General features: G+C 35.2%; 1 protein-coding gene across 6 annotated transcripts in view; it reads left to right on the top strand.

Annotated features, from left to right (window-relative positions):
- The window catches only part of LOC122532874 (nesprin-1-like), a 116,081-nt gene that overhangs the window by 4,133 nt on the left and 97,131 nt on the right, over positions 1-14,817 (top strand). The gene's annotated exons all lie outside the window — the stretch shown is intronic.

The raw sequence follows: 14,817 nt of genomic DNA, 5'->3' as shown, positions 1-14,817 counted from the left end.
GAATGCATGCATAACTACAGTATTGTGTACTATAGTGTAATGATGCTGTGAGTGTGTGTAAGAGTTTTTGAATTTTTTTACTTATTATACATTGTATCGAAGGAGCATTAGTTCATTTTTACTCCGTTGTATTTCAAAATCGTGTTTCAAAGTATATTTATGATTTTCTGCCTTCGATTTTTATGTTTAATCATTTGTGTTTTCTTTAAGTGTAAATTATTACTAATAATTTGACTCAGACACGACTAGCATAATATATTATTCGATGCAGTTTAAGATTACTTTATAAATGTAAGTTATACAATAAGACCATATAACATAGTTTTGAAATTGTAAGCGAATCATTATTGTAACAATATATTGTAGCAATAAGGTACTGTGAATGTCAAAGTTAAAATAAGAAATAAGAATATAAATTTTATATATTGCAAGTCAAACTATGTTCTTAAGTATAACTTCTAATTTTAATTTAAGGTATCTACATATAAACAGTGATTGTTATTCGTGCAATCTTAATATTATTTACTTAATGTAGGTATTAAATAATCTTACTGTTGAGTAAACTGCTATTAAGATATAATCTGTAAATCGAATGCAGAGTTTTATATATAATACTGTCGAGTTTTTATATATAAATTGTATCGCTTTAACATTTTTACAATCAGGAAAATTGTAGGTCAGAACAGAGGAAAATTTATTACATCTTTTATCCGTACAACTATTTAGTTTTTGTAGAATATGAAAATATTTTTACTATACTTTAACATTAACAACGCTTAATCTGAACTTCTTGTCATTCTCTATTAGCGAAAACTAACATTAGCTTTTATAGGTACAAAGAAGGTTGTATAACGGGATGGCAAAAAACTTGATGGACATAACGTTTATCATTTTTTGCTCGATAAAGGCGAGAGTAGAACGACTTTATTTCCCGATATAAGAGAAACATGTGGTTTCCCATGGATTCCACACGATGGTGAATTAAGGATCAATTGAGACTTACTTAGCTAATCCTTAATTTAGCGTGGAAGTAGCTCTCGTTCTCGTTCTCAGACGCAAGGATCTTGGTAACGAAGACAGTAAAAGTTGTTGTTTTTTAATTGAAATTTTTGCTATTTGAAATTATATTTTCTGTGTTGCAATGTATCTTGCGTAAAAGGTACGAAAAGAATTTTTATCAATTCGAGAAAAGTCAGTTTTACTTGCCACACATTTGAAATTGTCATACGTACTTCAGTTTTAGTATCTCGTCGTCGATCGAAACATTGAACGAAAGCATAGGCCGAATAATTTTAAATTTAGCTCTCTAAGCCGGCGTGAATAAATTTGTTTATGCCCTGGTTCGTTGCTCCCTGACAACGCCACATGGCAAGCTCCTTAGTTTTAAGCAAATTCCACGAAATTTTCAAGCGTTGATACGAAACTAAAAATTCACTGCTTCGAACGTCTGTCTTGTGATCATTCTATAAATTGTTTCCGAGCCACACGCGTAAAAAAGTAGCCAAGGTTGAAACGTTATGCAATCTTCTTTCCGTGGTGTTACAGTGAAAGCTGTTGCTACGTTCAATAGAAAAATTCAGTTCAGTTTTTAACTCCATAGACCATTAAATTTAAATTATCTATTATAATCTCTTAAATTAAATTTGCAATAATCAAGTGGAATTTAAAAATCGATATTGAATGTTAAAGATGAAATTTCACACTAAATTAGTTATAAGTGATCGGGATAGTTTTGATTAAATTTAAATTTTTCTAGAATATACATTGCTTAGTTTATACTTTATATTTTATGCAATAAACGATACTGACGATCACGTGAAGCATAAAATACAAATTTGGAACTACCCGGAGATAGTCATTAAAGACCAACATTGCGTTAATTACAATTTTGTTTCCAATTAATTTCTGTTATCAAATTAGTTAGTCTTTAAAGAAAATTCCAAGGATTCGTTTAAAGTTTTTCATCATTGCGTAAAAATTAAAATATTTATGACATTATGATAAATCATTAATTACTTTCGAGTTATTCACAATTAATTAAGGGTTAAATCAATTTTCACAGAGTCATAGTAAAACGACTAATATTTCAAGTTTACTTTAAACCTACACGTTAAATTTACATTTTTAATTTCTTAAATCGAACTTCTAACAACAAGAGTACAATCGAAGAAAGAGCGATGAATAGAAACACTGATATTCATTCGGAGCGCAAACACTTGTTGGAACATTTATCATCCTGAAAATATTCACTCTTTCGTGATTAATTAATTTCGAGAAATTTATTGTTCAGATACACGCCCAAAGAGGCTGATTTTTCGCGCGAGTCAGAATCTTTCGTACGCGTCGTTTCATTAAACACATACTACGTATTATAATACCGATGCTACACACGTATGTACAAACGTATAATCTCGAGATAAAGCAATTAATCTATCATACGCGTGATTTTCCGATTCGATGGAGAAAATAAAATGAAAGTTGGTGTTAAGGCCGTGAATGCAGGTAGTGAGGGAACGAAGTGGAAGAGAAACAGAAAAATGTCGAAATGACACGAGTGCGATAATGATATATACATATGGGGGACTAATAATTTATTTTACGTCGTATGTCGTTGTACGTTCGGATTGTTTGATCGATAGAATTTCAGAATGCTGATGAAGATTGATGACAGTACTTGTGCCTCTCGATGGAAATAAACGATACTCGACCAGTTTTTTTTCTTCTTTCGACTCTCTCAAGGAACGTATGTTACGAATGCTTAAAGATGTTGTCGTGAATCGTGGAAATTTTGTCAAAGATCGATACTAGGTTGATATTGACGATTGAAGGATGAGTAGAAGTTTAGGTAAAGTTTGTTTTACATCATGTTGGAATATTTAATATATATATTTAATTTCATTATGGAGTATCGTTCGTTTTATCATTCAATTTATAATCGGTAGAAATTTATAGTTGGTAAAAGTGGCCGAATTTTTACCAGATATAACAATTATAACGAGTCAAGATGATGATTTATTTGATTTAATTCGTTATTTTGACTATTTTGATCGGTTCTAGTGTTAAAATTATACTTCGCTAAAGAAAAACGTAGCTTTCATTAGATAGAACTGCGGATTGTCATATACCTAGGAAATTTAAAAGTGTAGAAATCCATAAAATACAAAAATATGTTAAATTATATATTATAACAATATGTATATATATATATAATTATATTATAATTATATATTCGTTAGAATTCACAGGAATATATATTATATTATATTAGAATTTTGAATAGATATACAGCAAATTTCTATCCAAATCTCTGGTCCTTTAGTTGTCTTTTTGTTCTTCTAGAAATCTTCAATCTAGAAATTAAGTGACTCGAAACATTCCTTAATTCTCTATTTTGCGTCATAATTTCCTGCGCATATTTTTTTCTGCGATCGTGGATGATTTAATTTCATTTCGTAGCATCGATATAGTATCGATACGAGAAGCACGACAATTGATCTGATTGAACGTCATTTTGCTCGCTTTCGGTTCGACACCTAGAGGAACACCCGACGAGAAAAGTCTTGGGGCACGGTGAAGTTGTTGCCACGTAGATCGGATTATTTACCTCGCTATGCAACTAGAATGCCTGGATAGCATTGATGCTTCGCTGGGTTCGCACTGCAATCCGAAGGATTGAATTTCCATACGATACTCCATTCCACGACATACAATCGCGCGATACTTCTCTTCGGGTCATTTGTATTTCCTATACCCTGAAACTGATACGAAACTTTGAATAAAAAAAAAAGAGAGGGAAGGAATAAAAGGAGTGTATGAGTTACAACATCGAAATGCAGTTCATACTGTTAGGTCGAGGACAGATCGAATATATGAACATTTTGCATTGTTCTTTCTAGAGAATTTCAAAATTATTATTTTACAACTAATGAATTTGTTAGATCCACAGGTGTGTGAAATCGTGATCATGATTTTGTGATTAAAAGTGCTATTAAATAGTACTTGAAGCTTGAGATTGAAAATCACAACTATTTTGACAATTGTTTTTTATTATGTGCATTATATACTTGCAAAACCTGACCTGACAAAATAAACCAACGAGATTTCTCAAAAGCTACATCAAGAGAAGAAATAAATTCATGTGAAAAATAGATCAGCAAGTACAACAATGTGAACAATTAATCGCAAAATGATCAATGATCGACCGAAGATTTTAATTGCGATAATTATAAAATGCCCCTTCACTTTATTAAAAGCGTTTGATCAGAGTTTGATCATACGTATTATTTTCAAGAAAACTACTGGACGCCGATGTCATTTCACATTCAATAATCTAATACATACGACTTGACCACTTGCACCGACAACTGATTGCGGACCATAACGAGTGACCGAACCAGTATACAATAATTCGTCGTTTTCTTTTTGAACTGAATAGAAATTATCGCGAAGTGGTAAATTTATTATTTGCTTTGCCCGAGTTACACTTAAATATACTTAAAACTGCAATTTTTGGGTAAAAAGAGAAATGCGTTACGTGTAAAAATCCCGAGTACGAACATCACTCTCATGAGCTATCGTTCTCGAAGCTTTCAACGATCTCTATTCTCTTTCCGATCAATCATTTCCACGCGTCGATCACCGTCCTACCTCCCCGCGTTTGCTTCAAACCACAGTAGTCGGACAAGAGAGACGCACATAAGCGAGTTTTCACTTTTGAAGTCGTCGTCGGCATCTTCCTCTCCCCTTCTCTCGATCGATAAATCAACGAACAGGTGAACGCGTTTAATGGGCCAGCACGTGTCACTGGGAGTTTCTGTTCGCTGCGCGAAGGATGACACGAGGGACGAGCAACGGTAGTTGCTGCAGATCTGGAGCAAGTCGCGTCTAATTGTTTACCGAGAAACGGCGAAGTTGTTCGCAGGGTGAAGCGTCGAACATCGATGGGTACCGCTACCTTGCCAGCGGAATTGTTACGTCGTGTCGCTTCGAGCAACTACTGGGTCACTATCGTCGAAACGTGCCCCGATCTCGCCCGACATCAGCCAGTGCGTCACGCACGTACGCGTTTAATTAACCCTTTGCGGTTCAATTTATTTATCCTTCTTGTTCTCTCACCGCTGACTCTGATCTCACGCCGACTCCTGCCAGCCAAATTATCGTTTCTGCCTTATCGCGATCGTATTATGCCCGCGGGAAGTCCGTGGATTCTCAGAATTTCCCAGGAGTATAACGCGAAAGACTTTGTTCTGTGTTAATAAAATGAGGCTAGTCGATGGAGTTAGCACGAAGATTGTATGAAAAAATGTGGCAAGTCCATTCCTGTGACTTTGAAATTTGATAAATATATGTTGAACATATATGTTAAAATGTTAGAAATTATTGAGTCTTACAAATTAGATATTATCGAATTGTATGATTGACTTGTCAATTCAGTAATTCTATTAATTAGTAAATTATTGGGCAAAGAGGGTCGTGATATATTAAAAGATGCAAGCTTGTTGAAGATAGGTAATAAATTCACGCTGTATTATAAGAAACAAATAATATTTAGTTTAGCTCAGTAATATTAATTCGATTCAGATCAATGTTATTCTGCGTAATTAGTCAAATGTTCAAGAAAGTGACAAAAACATCTAATTCTAAACATGAAATTAGTTGACATTTATGACAGTTCTGATATGGAATCCTTAGGTGAATGTTAAGGATTGTTAAGCATTTGTCAAGACTTAGTGACTGAATGCTGCAAAGTTCTATCATTAAAATGAAAGATTAATGTCACTTGTCAAAAATTTAAGTATAATTTAATATCATAAGTGAAAAAACACGGTATTTTCTACATAAAATTTATATAAAAAAAAAAAAAAAATATGAAAATCCCATTAATTGCAATGAACTAGAACTTTGTTGAAATGACTATGTTGAAAGTACCACGTTACCGACTATGAATGCGTTAAATTCAAAAATTGTTCTCTTACAAATGAGAGAACTCACTATATTCGACACAAAAGGATATCATCGAGAAAACGCGCTGTTTCAAGCCTCTTATATTGCGTCTTGCTCGTTCCCTCATTTTATTCTCAATATCTCGTCGTCTCTCACCGTAACACCGTTATCTTAAAACGATTATTAAAATCGACCTCTAAACTCCGTCCGGTCTTCCGTTTGCTTTCACTGCTACACATTTAAAACGGACAGGCGGCCTTTTTTTCGTCGTTCGTGCGATTTCTCTAGCAGGAGACTCTTGACTTTTTGATTTGCCGCGTTACGCTCGTTCGATTTTCGACGCGACGATTTTCACCGCGGGATCGCAACCGCTTAATTGAGAATCGGTGTTCTCGTGCGCGCCATTACACGAATTTCTCGCCGTATCTTATCTGGTGAAATTCGATAAGTGTTTCTTGCTCCTTGTAATTAGCCGGTAGGCACGCAGGAAATCAGGGGAAAATAGGCTCGCTCTCCTTAACGTCCGAGGCAGGGTTAAGCGTTTCATCATAAATTCCGTTTGTTTATGCACACGGCGAATAGAAAACGCACGCACGTTTAACCTTTTAGCTCTGGTGCCGCTTTTAACCACTTGCAACTGACTGCGGACCGTAACGAACGACCAAACTGTATACAATTGTCGCTTTCTTTTTGAACTCGTCGGTATCGATATGGCTGGATAGAAATGATTGAGAAGTAACAAATTTATTATTTGTTTTGTCTGGGTTATACTTAAATATACTTGAAACTGAGGAAATGTTGCAATTTCGGAACAAAAAATTCTCGACGTGCGTAGCAAGTTAATCACTTGTATTGGCAGCTGATTGCGGACCATAACGAGTGACCGAACCGTATACAATAATTCGTCGCTTTTTTTTTTTTTAACTCGTCGGTATGACATCACTGGATAGAGAAATTATTAGGAAGTAATGAACTTATCGTTTGTTTTGCTTGGCTTACATTTAAATATAATATGTCTAAAACTGAGAAAATGTTGCAATTTGGGACAAAAGATGCTCGACATTGTGAGTGCAAGAAGTTAAAAACGTGTTGAAATCTTCATGGGGTCACTAGAACGATGCCATGACGACTATACTCGTCAAATACAGAGTATGTACAGTTGCTGTAAAATTGAATTAAATTATAAAGAAATGACACCAGTTTTTTTTTTTTTTTTTTTTAAATATCAATAATTTTATTGTCTAACTGTATTAATATTGTTTACAAAACTTAAACATTCGTGATTTTCTTATTAAACAAGAAAGTTAGATATTTGGAAAAAGTAAAAAGAAATCAGTAAATTAATTTATTATTTCAGAATGATATTTTTTAAAACATAATGGCACTTCGCATGTCGAGCACCAATATCTAGATTCTTTTCGTATATTATTTTTTGAACACAGCGAACATCTTCGTGTGAAACGTGTAGACTTCGTAGATTGCCGACTAACTGGCATCGTATGTGCTAAATTTATATTTGCAATTGTTGCGTTAATTTTCCATTATACTTTTTATGTAACGAAAATGAATTCAAACAAATAATGTCTAAATGATGATCGATCCAACAATTATACATGTATCCGGATTGAAATCGCGCACACGAGTGACCATAGCAATAAAGTATTTACAAATGATGTAAAAAGAACCAGTTTCAAAATATTTCAAAATGTTCAAAATTTACAGATATATCTTACTTTTTACAAAAAAATTTAATTCGAGTAACAAATTCCAATTACTTTCCTTGCACGATAGGTATACTCGTCATTTCTTCATACCTGTACGTCGTTCACCGCTAAGAGGCGTAATCCGCGCGCGAAGCTTTTTCGTAGCGACAAGTTTCTCACGACCCAGATAAGAGGCAAGCATACGAGTACAATTTCGTTTACTTTACGATCCTTCGTTGGTCACGCTCGAAAGTGTGCTGCTTAGTTAAGAATAAGAAAGTATCCGCTCTGATTTATTTTATTATTGCGTTATTATCGGGACAAGTAACATTTAGAACGGCGCTCGAGATACCACCCGTGACAAAGCTCGACATCCGTTCTAATTAGCCTCTCCAAGTCGTGGTACGTCGCTGTTTCGCGCCGAGAAGCGTGTGCCGGTCGTTAATATCGCTGGTTAACCAGCGATCGGCGTAAGTCGCGTGTCAGCCTGTCTGCCAAACGAAGACTGACCTCCTCGGTGAGGACGCGTGTCTTCGTTTGGTTTGTACAACTTTCTCGCGGTAGCGCGTAACGAGGGCGAAATCGAGAGCGAACGTCGAGATGGAACGCAGAGATGTCTCGCGAAATTTGCTCGCCCCCTTGTCGAACATCGGCTGGAATTTACCGCGCGGATCGACAGATCGTGATCCGGACCCGGATCCTTTCGTTTCGAACTACGTCAAACGATATCAAACCGAGATCTGAAACGCTCTCGAACGCTCTTGATCATGACGCGATGCTCGAGTCCGAACGGGGTTTTCGCTCACGTTTGCGTTTTCCTCGAGTTTGTCGTCCGTTCGGGTCAAAGTTTAACCGATTGCGGACCATAACGAGTGACTGACCAAACCGTATACAATAATTCGTCGCTTTTTTTTTTGGAATAATTCGTCGGTCAGACATCAACTAATAAATTTGTTATTTGTTTTGCCTGGGTTAAACTTTTAAATGTATTTAAAACTGAGGAAATATTGCAAAATTCTTGACGTCCGTCGTTCCATTGCAAGAGATTAATTGAATTCGTTGCAATGGTGTGTGGCATAGTCTGCGGGCACACGAAGCTGGCAGGAATCACGGACGCGTTACGTAACGTGTCAGCATTAAAATAATCGACAAGCATCGATAATAACGGTAGCTACCGCCAACGATCTTTCCTCTCTCTCTCTCTCTCTCTCTCTCTCTCTCTCCCTCAGGTCGCGTGCTCGATGCATTGTTCGATCGACCATTGTGCCGCAACCGGACGAAGAAAAGTTCCAAGTGCAATCGACCTTTGGAGATTTTCAACTCTCTACTTATCTCTATCTCTGTGGATAAAACGTGTCCGAGTAATTCAAACTGTCGATGTCCGAGACAAGGCCCGAGCACGACGAGGATCGTTGTTTTTGCTAATCGAACGGGTCACCAGCCGGGTCTGTATCGCGTTGGACCAGTGAATGACAATGTAGATCGTGGAAAGTCACCGAGTCACGACTGCAACTTTCCCCCGTGGCCGGTACATACGTTCCGTCTGTCTGCCGCCGTCCGGGCGAAATGTGCATTTTGAATTCAGCGTCTCATTGTTGGACAAGTTCGAGTGAAAGCGTGACGAAAACTGGTATCTAATGAAGTATAATGCCCGAACGTAGCTGACCGCGCGTTTACGTACGCGAGTCTCTCCCTCTGAAGCCTCGTGTCTATTTGAGAGTTTCTCGCGGGAGTACTCTCAAGCGTTGTGTCCATTTGATGAGAGCAGCTTTGAGAATTTTCACACTTCAACAGAAACCAAATTACTCTTCGAGAGCTTGCTATCCGATAGAACTCTCAAAACCGTGTCCATTTGAGAGTTCATTGTCTCTGGTCCTTCTCACTGTGGTGTGTAGTTTAGTTCGAAACACAAATGTGAACAGTGCCATCGCTATCATGGAAGTGCAAAAAATATGTGTTCTGATAATTGCCTATAATATTTTAAGAAAAATGAAAAATCAATATAAAAAGAAGTGTTCATAAATTTAAATTATTATATAATATTTATATTTATATATGATAATACTACATATAATATATAATTAAATTTTAATATATAATTTAATTATAATTAAATAATGTTATAATATATAATTTATTAAATTATATAATATATAATATATTAATTTATTAAATTTATAATTTATTAAATTATATATTATATATAATATTATCATATATAAATATAAATATTATATAATATTTAATTATATTTAATTATATTAAATATGTAATATTTATATTTATATATGTTAATATTATATATAATATATAATTTAATTATAATTAAATAATATAATATATAATTTATTAAATTATATAATATATAATGTATTAATTTATTAAATTATAATAAATTTATAATTTATTAAATTGTATAATATATAATTTAATTATAATATTATATATAATATATAATTCAAAATTATATAATATTTAAAATTATATTATTTAAATTATATAATAATTTAAATTAAAAGAAATTGGTAATTTCACTTTTCGACCACACGTTTTTATTATTCATTATTCTGAGAGCAACTCTCCGAGAGCAGTACAATATTGTGTCCGTTTGCGACACTTCGACACTCAGAACAGTATCCATTTTGCGAGAAATACTCTCGCGACAGTTTTTACTTTCCAGTGGACACGTAGCTTAACGTTCCTCTGACGTTGTCGCTGTTCGATGCAACTGCAACGCCCACGCGTTCCGACGAACTCACCGCGAACGATCAGGCAATGTTTCTTTCTCGTTATATAAATTATAGCTAGTCCCTCGATCATTGCCATAATCGGCAGCCGATGCGCAGGTTAATGTTTACGCAAACGTATTGCACAGGGCAACGACGCTTGGGCAACGTACTCGCTGATTGCGAGCCGAGAATGGAGTTTATTGTTGAACGTATTTGGGCGTGACGCTCATGTAGGCGATTAGAATGAACGTTTTGTAAGGTGGCGCGATGCGAGACGGTTCGAGCGATCGGTGGGCCTTCAATTAGATCCACGAATCTTGTTCCCCTTCAGTTTCGACGCTTTTAGTGACTGACAGCCGTACGAATGCAGTTAACAGACTGATGTTTGGACAAGGGACTGCAGATTTGGAGCTCGTCTCGATTGGTCGAGGATCTTTGCGTGTCTCGTATTGCATTTTCTATTTATTTCGATGCAAATTTAGAATAGAGTTTGTTAGTATTACCTCTCGATTCGACAGAGATTCAACGTTTTGCACTACGATTTGTTAATTAATGAAAATCTGAATGCAAGTGTACGCGATTGAATAGAAATTTAATTTACTTATTGTTATAAGAATGTTTGCAAATTTAACTATTTATCTCTTCAGCGGGCGTCACATATATACTTGACTTTTGTCGACTAACCTCTTGCTACGCACGTCGAGAATTGTCTGTCCTAAATTTGCAATATTCTCTCAGTTTTAAGTATATTTAAGTATATAACTCAGGCAAAGCAAATAATAAATTTGTTACTTGTTAATAATTTCTATTCAGTGATATCGTACCGACGAGTTCCAAAAGAAAGCGACGAATTATCGTATACGGTTCGGTCACTCGTTATGGTCCGCAATCAGTTGCCAGCACAAGTAGTTGACAAAAACATCAATATGAGTGAAGAAATGAAAATATCTGTTAACACTAGAACCAAACCGTACCAAAATATCCTACATATAAATCGTCATAATTTAAATGATAATCGAAATAAATAGATTTATACGATCCTGTGCCTGTTCAAACAGAAATTAATAATTAATTAATTGTAAGAAGCAAAAGTCTGAAATCAGTCGTATTGATGAGTTCGATTGTTACAGTATTCAAATAATAAAATTGTACAATTATTTGTAAAAAAAAAAAAAAAAAAAAAAAAAAAGCAGCTCTATAGTGATAGTTCTATCAAATGATACATATTTCTCAGAACTGTCAATCTCAAACATCCCGCAGGGAGAGTGTTAAGTTGGAAAAATGTGGAACGGATGAGGGTTAAGTAAGCGTTACCTAAATAAACGTTCTGTCCAACGTTTTTAACCATTCTTCTTGTCTTTTCTTTTTTCTTTGTCTATATATAAGTGTACCGTCGTTTGAGATGAATCGACGCAATCTCGCCGATTCCAGCCGAACGACCTGCTCCGAGTTACGGTAGCTGTGACACGGAAACGTGCCGTAAAATTACGTTCGTGGCTTCATCAATTTTTCGCTCATTACTCCGTGACAATCCGTAACCCTGATTTGAACGCGCATCCATCTGGAATCTCCGTTTGAAAGCCTCGTGTATCCCGTGTACTGTGTGGAAAAAGAGGAAAAGAAAATGGGGAAAAAAAGAAATGCTTTTCTCTCGCGGCGATGACTCGTTGAATGACTGGCCACCGCGTGAATCCGCGTAGATCCCCGATCTGGATCGTAGATTCGCGTGACAGAGAGTTGATGTAGATCCTCGATACGAGAGGACATCTTTAATATATATATATATATATTTAATTTATCGGAATAAGATAATAAATATATAATAGATAATATATATTTTATATATATATTATATTATTATATTATATATTATATAATATTATATATTTATTATCTTATCCCGCTGTCAAATTATCATCAACGCTGCGAAAAAAAAAAAAAGACATTAAAGATTATTGTCTTTTACGACCGAGTGAAAGTTCGAGTCAGGTACCTCGAGACGAGGAGTCAGTTGAGAGACACATAAGTGTGACTCACAAGGGGAACAATGGCCGCGGGAGAGGAATTTGTTGAAGAGCCAGTCCCGCATGTAAGACCAATTGAAACAATTTGAGGCTATAATAAAACCGTGCTGCTGGCGCGCGCAGTGTGTTGGTTCAGAGACACTCGGCCGGCTTCCTGTACCAGCCGCATTATTATAATGCCTAGCGTTAACTCGCGAGTACAAAACGCTTCCCTGATCCCGCCGCGAGGGAATTCTAACAGGAGGACGTTGTAGAGAGAAAGAGAGACACGGTAGTTACTAGAGATACTAGATGGTTTCTCTACGTGGGTGACAATGGGGTAAAAGAGATCATCGAGAAGAATCGTCTCGTTCTTTCGACGTACGATATATCTTGCACGTGTAAGGGAAAAGAAAAAAATGAAAGAGAAAAGAAAGATTCGACGTACGACGATTCTCCGTTCGTAACGGCGCACCGTGAAATGTTATTTGAATGTTACAGTAGGTCATAGAGAGTTACGTGGCCGCTGAAAGAATAGGGAGCTCTGTGAAAAATGAAATGTGGGATGCGGACCGGCAGGGAACGCTTTCTACTTGATATGGTGCTTTAATCGTGCGGATGATCTTCGTTTTTCGCGATGGAACCAGTTGTCGTTCCTTCTTGGAGAATCCTTTGTGAATGCGATATGCTCGAGATGCTTAGAAAACGCGTTTTTTTTTCTTTTTGTCTGGGGAGATCATTCATTCGAATATTACGCGTTCGAGGATTGCGTGAGAACGCCTTCGCGATCTCGTTTCCTCGTTAATTAATCAACAACGCGTTAATTGAGTTAATTTTCACGTTAAACGAGTATTTTACTTCCTTCCCAAGTTCAGCGGATCGAACGGAAAACATTATCTATAGTAATGTTATTATAGGTACCTTTCACTGTAGTTCGAATCGCGATTGGAAAACAGAAGTACGATAATTGTTCGTAAGATAAAAAAAGGAAGGAAAAGTTTATTTTTAGGAAAAAGAATCTAAGTCAGATGATTACGTAATATTTATCTACTGACACAAGATGCTTTGTTACGGTTAGTCGTGATTCTGAATTGTCGACTAGATGCACTACTAAATAACGTTCTTTGTTGTTAATAATACAATGACCTAAATAAAATTAATTACGGAAATTTTATTTGTTCTAATATAACTCCGGAGAAGTTGATATTCTTTGATTTCTTCTTTAGTAATACTAATAATGTTTACACGTTTTATTCATTACAAAACATCTGGAAAGTTCAAACTCAATATTTTGAGAAAAAAGATTTTAATATATCACACGTGTAAATGAAATATTTGGAAATTTTGTTAACATTGTAATGAGACTCGCTTATTTTTATATAATTTTGAATATACGAAAGATTACAAATAAAATTATTCGAAAAATGAAAAACAATGAAAATACTTTAGGGACCGATTATATGTTTAAAACAATTACTCGTACTATACATACTAATTTTTCACTCATTGTCAGTGTACTTGGACGGTACATCTCTTTACATTTATATACATTTCAGTATTTCAGTGCAGTCATTATAGTATACAGTTTACAAATATAAAAAAGCATAATATAGTACAAAAGAATATAATAAAATATCTAAGATAATATTACGAGAGTCTTAGAAATTATCTTACATAGTCTTACATAGATTCTAATTCTTAATTCCAGTTCATAAAAATATAAAACACAGGCAGTCGGTTAATCATCTGTGCCTCATTTTTTAGAACATTTTCTCCGATTAAAATGTTCATGAAAATAATCTACAGTAAATGATGAAATACCCCTTCAAATAAAATTCCATCGAATAGAACGGTTGGGTTATAGAAACCCAACGGTTCGTTCTTCGTCTCAACGAGAGAATAAAATGGCCCTGGTCGACCTCGAACGAAACAAAGCACCACCGAAAGGACGCTCGGTTGCACCACCCGCGCGGCTATCTACCACATAGGCACACACACGAGCCACACGGACAGGAATTTTTCTGAACATGCTCGCCAGTCGAGCGAGGAGAGAGAAAAAGAAATGTAGGAGCGGAGAATCAACGCGAGCTTTAACGCTAGAACTACCGACAACTAAAGTTAAACATTCGTAGCAAAGCGCAATTAAAGCAAGTACAAAGAAAAGTTAATAATACAATAAAGGACACAAGCTTCTGTTAATATACATTTGATTAAAAATCACACTCGAATATCTAAAAATATATTATATAATTATAATATATTTAATTCAATTTATTTAATAAACTTAACAGAAATATATTAATTTAATAATAAATATTTATTTAGTGAATTCGACAGATATATATTAGTTTAATAATAAATATCTATTTAATGAGTTCGACAGAGACATATCAATTTAATAATAATTATTTATTTAATGTATTCGACAGAGAAATATTA

Source organism: Frieseomelitta varia, unplaced genomic scaffold (assembly GCF_011392965.1).
Source record: "Frieseomelitta varia isolate USP_RPSP 00005682 unplaced genomic scaffold, Fvar_1.2 scaffold_143, whole genome shotgun sequence".
NCBI classification, from domain to species: domain Eukaryota; kingdom Metazoa; phylum Arthropoda; class Insecta; order Hymenoptera; family Apidae; genus Frieseomelitta; species Frieseomelitta varia.
Note: the sequence above shows the minus strand (reverse complement) of the source record. Positions and strands in the feature narration are given on the sequence as shown.